The sequence below is a fragment of the Zalophus californianus genome, chromosome 4 (genome assembly GCF_009762305.2).
Source record: "Zalophus californianus isolate mZalCal1 chromosome 4, mZalCal1.pri.v2, whole genome shotgun sequence".
Classification (NCBI taxonomy): Eukaryota; Metazoa; Chordata; class Mammalia; order Carnivora; family Otariidae; genus Zalophus; species Zalophus californianus.
Window position 1 is genome coordinate 138,915,461 of NC_045598.1, and position 8,413 is coordinate 138,923,873.

The 8,413-nt window shown below is 36.9% G+C and overlaps 1 pseudogene; it reads right to left on the reverse strand.

Annotated features, from left to right (window-relative positions):
• Positions 1 to 657: 657 nt before the first annotated feature.
• On the reverse strand, positions 658 to 757 carry LOC113917390 (annotated as a pseudogene).
• Positions 758 to 8,413: the final 7,656 nt, after the last annotated feature.

Sequence of the window (8,413 nt, forward strand, 5' to 3'; positions counted from 1 at the left end):
CACCACAGTCGAGCTAAATAACTTATCCATTACCTCTACATAGTCACCATTTTGTGTGTGTGTGGGGGGAGGGGGTGTGATTTAATTCAAGATCTACCATCTTAGCCAATTTCAAGTGTATAATAAAGTATGGTTAACTATGGTTGCTACGCTGTACATTATATCTCCAGTACTCTTTCATCCTGCATAACTGCAACTTTGTACCCTTTGACCAATATCTCCTCATTTCTTTCGCCCCTGGCAACAGCCATTCTACTGTCTGCTTCCATGAATTTGACTATTTTAGATTCTACATATAAGTGAGATCATGCAGTGCTTGTCTTTCTGTGCTGGCTTATTTTACTTCGCACAATGCTATCCAGCTTCTGGCTGAGTCCTGGTTCATTGCTCCTGGGTACTCTGCCCCTTGGGTCTTTGCTCTGGTGGTCCCCTATAGTGGGGAGCCCTCCATTCTCCTGCAAATCTTGCTCAGGCTTCCAGGCCCTGTTCAGGTTTTCATTACCACTTCCTTGTAGTCACCTCACATATCTGTCTGCTCTACTAACCTGTAAGATCTAAGAGGGAGAAAGTTGAAAAACCTGGGCTCTAGACTCAACTCGGCCATTAATAACTGTGTGTCCCAGAAAAACATAGTAAGCCTCTCAGCACCCCCGTTTTCTCAACTGCTACATTTTCTGGAAGTCATCCTTGTGCAGGGGCCATGCTAATCTTCTCTGAATCATCCCAGTGTTAGTATATGTGCTACTGAATGGAGCACTCATCTGCTACATTTATTTTAAAACAAGTAGCCCAAGTGTTAAAACACTGAAGAGGAAAGCAGTAACTCCTGCTGCTTCTGTGTTCTTAAAGTAGGGAGACACATTCTGTCTTTGCTATATAAAGGAAAATAGATATTTCAAGTAAATATTATGATTGTCCCCTAAGAAATTTAAGTTGAGTGGAGAAAACTGTGTTTATTGAAGTATATGACCTACACACTGGGAATTATAAATCTGAATGATTAATATGAAATCCCAAGTTTCATGGAATGTTTAATTAATGGACTAAGACCTTCCATTCAAGCAGATAACTTGTAAGTTGGTTGAATTCATGAACTTTTATTGGTAGTCTTTCAAGTTAAATAAAATCCTTTAAAATTTCTTGAAGTATTATTTATAACATGAGCTATGTCTTATGTACTCTCAAGGAAGGATTATGAGGAGCTTGTGACCTTATTTGAACAGTTAAAATACTCAGTACATAATCATCAAGATGCTTTTCTAGGAAAGAATTTCACTTAAATCCAGTTAAAGTAGATTTTAATATTCATAAGAGGATAGAATTATTATCTGGATAAATCTATCATGTAGAGTGTTGTGGCAAGAATTAAATAAAGCCCAGAAAAATAATATTTTAATGGAAAAATTTCCTTCAAGAACTGGAAATAAAAATAGGAATAATTTAACCTTTCAGGTCTTGGAAATGAGCTTATAAAATTCTCAGACCACAAATGTTAAGGTAATTCACAGAACAAGAGGAAATAAAAAGAATCATTAAAGTTTTTATACAAATAATTTTGAAAACCTGAATAAAATATATTTTGAAAAATATAATTTACCAAAATTCATCAAAAAGATTTAAAAAAAACCTTAGCAGATAGATTTCCAAAGAAGAAATGGAAAATATACAAAAGTTGCTTTTGTTCCTTCAAATGTTTTCCCAGGGGAATTCCACAAAACCTTTAGAGAACATATAATTCCAATGCTACTTAAATTGTTTTAGAGCACAGGAAAAAAAAAAAAGGAGCTCCTAAGTACATTTTATGAAGCAAGTATAACATTCAATATTATAAACTGTAAGTCATCATTTGATAGATTCAAGGAGAAACAGCATATTAACAATCCTGAAAAAAAGCACTGAGCCAGCAGCATGTTTTATGGGAAAACTCAAGAAGCATTCCATTGACATCAGGAAAAATTAAATAATGCTTACTGTCATGTTACAGTGTAACATTGGGCTAAAATATCAACCACTGAGCTTTTAAGAAAGTAAAAAGAAATTAGAGGTTCCAATATTAAAAGGAATTGAGAGAGAGAGAGAGAGAGAGCAAGAGCAGGGGGAGGGGCAGAGGGAGAAGGAGACTCCCCGGTGAGCAAGGAGCCAGACTCAGGGCTTGACCAGGACCCTGGGATCATACCTGAGTTGAAGGCAGATGCTTAACCGGCTGAGCCACCCAGGTGGCCCTTTCCAGTTCATTTTGAAAAATGAACATATCTCAAGCATATATCAAGACAGATTATTCCAAATGAATAGTGTTTAAATGTAAAAAAAAATAATAAAAATATAATATAAAAATGTGAGTAAACTCCTATAAAGGAGGAAGGCCTTTTTAATTATAGACTCAAATCCATAAACCATAAAATAGTATAAAATTCAGCCACATTAAAAAATAACTTCTGCATGAGGTAAAATATTATAAACAAAAAAGACAAGTGATAAACTGGGGAAAATTACTTGTAACTCGTATTACAAAGGAAAAGCTCACCTTCCTTTTACATAAAAATATCCTTGAAATAAATAAGAAAAAATATGAAAAATATGAAAAAAATAGGCAAAGGGATGAACAGACAGTTCAGAATAGGCAATATAAATAACCTTTAGATTTGTGAAAAGATGCTCATCTGCACTCACAATAAGAAAAATGCTAATTCAAACATAATGTATTTCCAAAACATGGCCTCAGAATTATCTAGCAATCCTCCCATGAACAGGTGCACTTTCCCTTGAATCTGATGTCAGTCATTTTCTGACCAACAGACTCTAGCCTATATGAGAAATATAGCAGACTATGTAGCAGAGGTGTTGCCGTGGTAGTTTGGTGGTTTGCACTACCTGTCTCTTTCTCTGAGAACCCAACCACTATGCTATGAGGAAGCACAAACCCCCCAGTGGACAGCAACCGACAGCTAGTACCAAATTGCCAGTCATGTGAGCCTGCCAACTTGGAAGGAGACCCTTCAGCTTTCGTGGAGCTGTCCCAGCTAACACTGCATGGAGAAGAGATGAGTTGTCTATTAAGCTATGCTGAGATTGAAGATTTGTGAGCAGATTAAATGAGTGTTTCATTTTAAGCCATTAAGCGCTAATTCAGAGTGGTCTTTTGAAAGTGGTAAGGAAGAAGTAAAGCTTTCACTATTTGAAGATAACATGATACTATATATAGTAAACCCTAAAGTCTCCACACCAAAAGACTACTAGAACTGATAAATGAATTCAGTAAGGTCACAGGATACAAAATCAATATACAGAAATCCATTGCATTTTATATACTAATAATGCAGTAGCAGAAAGATAAATTAAGAATACAATACCATTTATAATTTCACCAAAAATAATAAAATAATACTTAGGAATAAACTTAACCAAGGAGGTGAAAGAATTATACTCTGAAGCTACAAAATATACAACTATATTGATGAAAGAAATTGAAGATGACACAAACAAATGGAAAGATATCCCCTGCTCATGGACCGTAAGAACAAATATTGTTAAAATGTCCATACTACCCAAAGCAATCTACAAATTCAATGCAACCCCTATCAAAATACCAGCAGCATTTTTCTCAGAACTAGAACAAATAATGCCATAATTTGTGTGGAAACACAAAAGGCCCCAAATAGCCACAGCAACATTGAAAATGAAGAACAAAACTGGAAATACCGCAATCCCAGATTCCAAGATACACTATAAAGCTATGGTAATCAAACCAGTATGCTACTGGTCCAAAAATAGACACATAGATCAAAGGAACAGAAGAGAGAGCCCAGAAATAAAGCCATGATTATATGGTCAATTAATCTTTGACAAAAGAGGCAAGAATATGCAATGGGAAAAAGACGGTGTCTTCAACAAATGGTGTTGGGAAAACCAGACAGCTACATGCAAAAGAATGAAACTGGACCACTTACTTAAACCATACACAAAAATAAACTCAAAATGGATGAAATACCTAAATGTGAGACCTGAAACCATGAAAATCTTAGAAGGGAACACAGGAAGTAATGTCTCTGACATTGGCTGTAGCAACATTTTTCTGGGTATGTCTCCTGAGGCAAGGGAAACCGAAGCAAAAATAAACCGTTGGGACCGCATCAAAATAAAAAGCTTCTGCACAGCAAAGGAAACAACAAAACAAAAAGGCAGCCTACTGAATGGGAGAAGATATTTGCAAATGACATATCTGATAAGAGGTTAGCATCTCAAATATAAAAAGAACTTATATAACTCCACACCCAAAAAACAAAGAATCCAATTTAAAAATGGGCAGAAGACATGAACAGACATTTCTCCAAAGAAGACATCCAGAGGGCCAACAGGCACCTGAAAAGATGATCAACATCATTCATCATCAGGGAAATGCAAATCAAAACTACAATGAGATATCACCCCACACCTGTCAGAATAGCTAAAATCCAAAAACATAAGAAACAACAAGTGTTGATAAGAATGTGGAGATAAAGGAACTCTGGTGCACTGTTGGTGGCCATGCAAAGTGGTGCAGCCACTGTGGAAAACAGTATGGAGGTTGCTCAAAAAATTAAAAATAGAATTACCCTATGATCCAGTAAATCTCACTACTGGGTATTTACCCAAAGAATACAAAAACATTAATTTGAAAGTATATATGCCTCTCTATGTTTATTGCAGCATTATTTATAATAGGCAAATTATGGAAGCTACCCAAGGGTCCATCGATAGATGAAAGGATAAGGAAGATGTGGCATACACACACACACATACACACACACACACACACACACACACACACACACACACACTAGAATATTACTCAGCCATAAAAAAGAATGAAATCTTGCCATTTCCAATGACATGGATGGATCTAGAGGGTATACTGCTAAGTGAAATAAGTCAGAGAAAGACAAATATATGATCTCACTCATATGTGGAATTTAAGAAACAAAACAAAGAAAGAAAAAAAAGAGACAAACCAAAAAACAGACTCTTAAATATAGAGAACAGACTGGTGTTTGCCAGAGGGGAGGTGGATGGAGGGATGGGCAAAGTAGGTGATGGGGATTAAGAGTACACTTACCACGATGAGCACTGAGCAATGCATAGAACTGTGGAATCACCATATTGTACACCTGAAACTAATGTAACACTGTATGTTAATTATACTGGAATTAAAATAAAAAAATAAATATGTTTAAAAAGAGAGAACTTGATAGAATAAAATCATATCTCATATTGAGAAAGAGATACTTAACTTTTCTTGCATTTTATCACCCAGAGATTAGACATGAAAATACCTATTGCTCACACTTCCTTCTGGAGAGCATTATAGGGATAAAATCCAATAACAAATGCAAAGGTGCTGTGAAAACAAATAAATGCAAGGTATCATCACAGCAATTGTAAATATAAAAGTAAAAGAAAGTGTGGCTCTGCTTAAAGATATCAGACTGAGAACATGGGCTTACAGTAAAAATGATGGAGTAAGAATGCCTGCCAACATGAGATGTAGAGAAATTTCAAGAAAATAGGAAGCAGGTGAGGCATGGGAACTGATGAAGGGGACAAAGGCAGCACTGGAGAGCACAGTGAAATGCAGCCAGAAAGGTTGCTGATCATCCCCACAGATCTCTGGACTGTCTCAGGGTTTGGACATTCCATGTACATTACTTCCTCTCCGGGCCAGGAGTGAAGCCCTCCTCTACAAAGATAACAATGCCCTCCACATGAACTCCACCCCCCATTCAGGCACTTAAGTGTCTGTGGTGACATGACTGACACACTGACACTTGTCCAGTTATCTCACAACTAAGTCTGATAATTGACAAGTCGCACCCACATACCCAGGCCTCCCAATCAGCTTTATGTTGCCTCATTCTAAAAAAAAAAAAAAAAAAAAAAAAAAAAGACTATCGAAAGAATAGAAATAATACAGGGAATAGAAAAGAATTTAAAAATAAAACTCTCACTAGTATCCTTAGAATGTTTCACCAAAAAAATTTCATCCATTAAAAAGAAGGAAAGAAAGAAAAAGAAGAAAAGAGAATAGTATGCTAATAATTATCAAGAAACAAGAAAGATCTCTTTGAAAATTTTTTCCACATGCACAAAAATCAGTGGATCCATAGAAATTCAAATTGAAAAAAATATTCTAGAGAGTATTATAAGAGGATTAAGAGTTGTAAATTAGAGGTGGAAAATTCAGTTATGGAATATCAATACATGAGAGCCAACAAATAACTAATGAAAATTCCAAGAAGAGAGAATAGTAAAATTGAAAAGGAGAAATTATCAAAGAACTAAACTAGTGGTTCTCAAGGTGTTACCCAGGGACCTCTGAGGTCCTCCCTTTTCTCCATATTAACCAAAAAAATTATATATATAACTCAACAGAGTAGGATGTCAGTAGGTAATATCTATGATATTATCAATATCAATATGTCGGTAGATAATATCTGTAATAGCAACAGAGTAGGATGCCAGTAGACAATATATATATACGATATATATATCAACAGAGTAGGATGTCAATAGATAATATCAAAAATTGGAAAATCTAGAACTGGCTGCATAAGGCTATTATTTAGAGGTAATAGCATTTAGAGAAGTAACTACAAGAAACAGGTAAATAGTTAAAGGGATTGTCTATGGAGATAGGAGAGGAGACAGAAAAGATGAGTCAAAGATCCTCTGTTTTAAATTTCAGTATTTAGGTAGCTCAGTTAATAAAACGGTTACAGTTGGGAGGGAACTTCTCCCAGTTTCACGTTAGGAGGCTGCAAGTCGGTCCTTCCTGACTTGTTGCCTGCACCCTGATCTGCCGCAGGTACTTCCAATCACCTGGTGCACTCCCCTCGGTGCAGCTGTGAAAGGCAGTGCGGTTTGAGGAACACTGTGCATGCTGGCTTCCTGGGGAGTAAACTGCTGAGTAACTTCCTTCACCGCTAAATTTTTTAGTTCTTCTTTCGCTGCTATCCCTCTCTCCAGCTGCTTGTTCTGTTATCCCTTTATAACTCCTAATTATAAACTTGAAACTCACCAGTGATGTTTTTGTGAAAGCGTTTCATGTACTTCTGAAGAAAAATACTGGAGCAATTTGTATTGAAGTCACATTCTTGGACTCTCTTGCCCTAGTTTGTACTGGAATATTTGGGGAAGTCCAGGGGCATCTCCAGAGCAGCAAAGCTCTTCATGGTGGGTTTTGTTAGGTGATGACCTGTAAGGTAGGACATTCTGGAAGGATGATAGTGGAATGGAGACCCCCGAGACCTGTATGTCACTGTCCAGCCAGGTGGGTCCACTGTTTGGATCTACAGGTGTCAGCCATCAGCCTGATATATTATCATGCCGTTCAAGGGGGAAAAAGATATAAACTGATTTTTCAGAACATCATGGCAGTTGCAGGGCGACCATTCATCTTGGTGTTCCTGGTACTATCGCAGTTTTAACACTGAGAACCCGGCATCCTGGGAAGCCCCTCAGTCCCCAAAACACTGGGATAGTTGGTCACGTTATGGTTAAGATGTCTAGTGGAAAGCCAATTGCTTAGAATAAAATCCCAGCTCCACCACTTACTAGCTGTGTGACTTTGTTAAAATTCCTTACTCCCACATTTTCTTAATTGCCTTATATGAAAATGGGGATAACATTAGTACCTAACTGCTGGATTTGTGATAATAAATGATTTAGAACATGTAAAGAATTCAAAATGGTGCCTAGCCTGTGGCAAGCACTCAGTAAATATCACCTAATAGCAGTCAATCAATATTTTTTATTTTTTTAATTTTTAATTTTTTTGAAGATTTTATTTATTTATTTGTCAGAGAGAGAGAGAGAGAAGTAGATAGATAGAGCATAAGCAGGGGGAGCGACAGGCAGAGGGAGAGGGAGAAGCAGGGTCCCCACTGAGCAGGGAGCCCGATGCGGAACTTGATCCCAGGACCCTGGGACCGTGACCTGAGCCGAAGGCAGATGCTTAAGCAACTGAGCCACCCCAGGCGTCCCTAAATATTTTTTAATAATAAAACCAGTAATAATGTTACTATTTTCAAATGGAAAGATGCTTTATTGTGCGCCAAAGTAAAGAGAGTTGTGTAAATAATATATATTTTTTGGAGGTTGATAAGGCCAAATAGGACCAATGGGTGTTTTGAGGTGTCAGCTGAACCAAAATCAAGTGTTTTCATGGTTAATCCCATGACCTCTGCAGAAACAGCTGTCAGGAAAAGCAGCATCCTTTACTCATTTGAGCTGTAAACAAAGCTTTCATCAATAGATATTAAAACTGCAAAAATGAAAACAGCTTTCATATCTGATTTTAAGCTGTGAGGGCATGTTCATGTTGATGAAATTGAAGTGGGCATCAGGTATTTACTGTTGTCAAGAGAGGTCATAAAATATG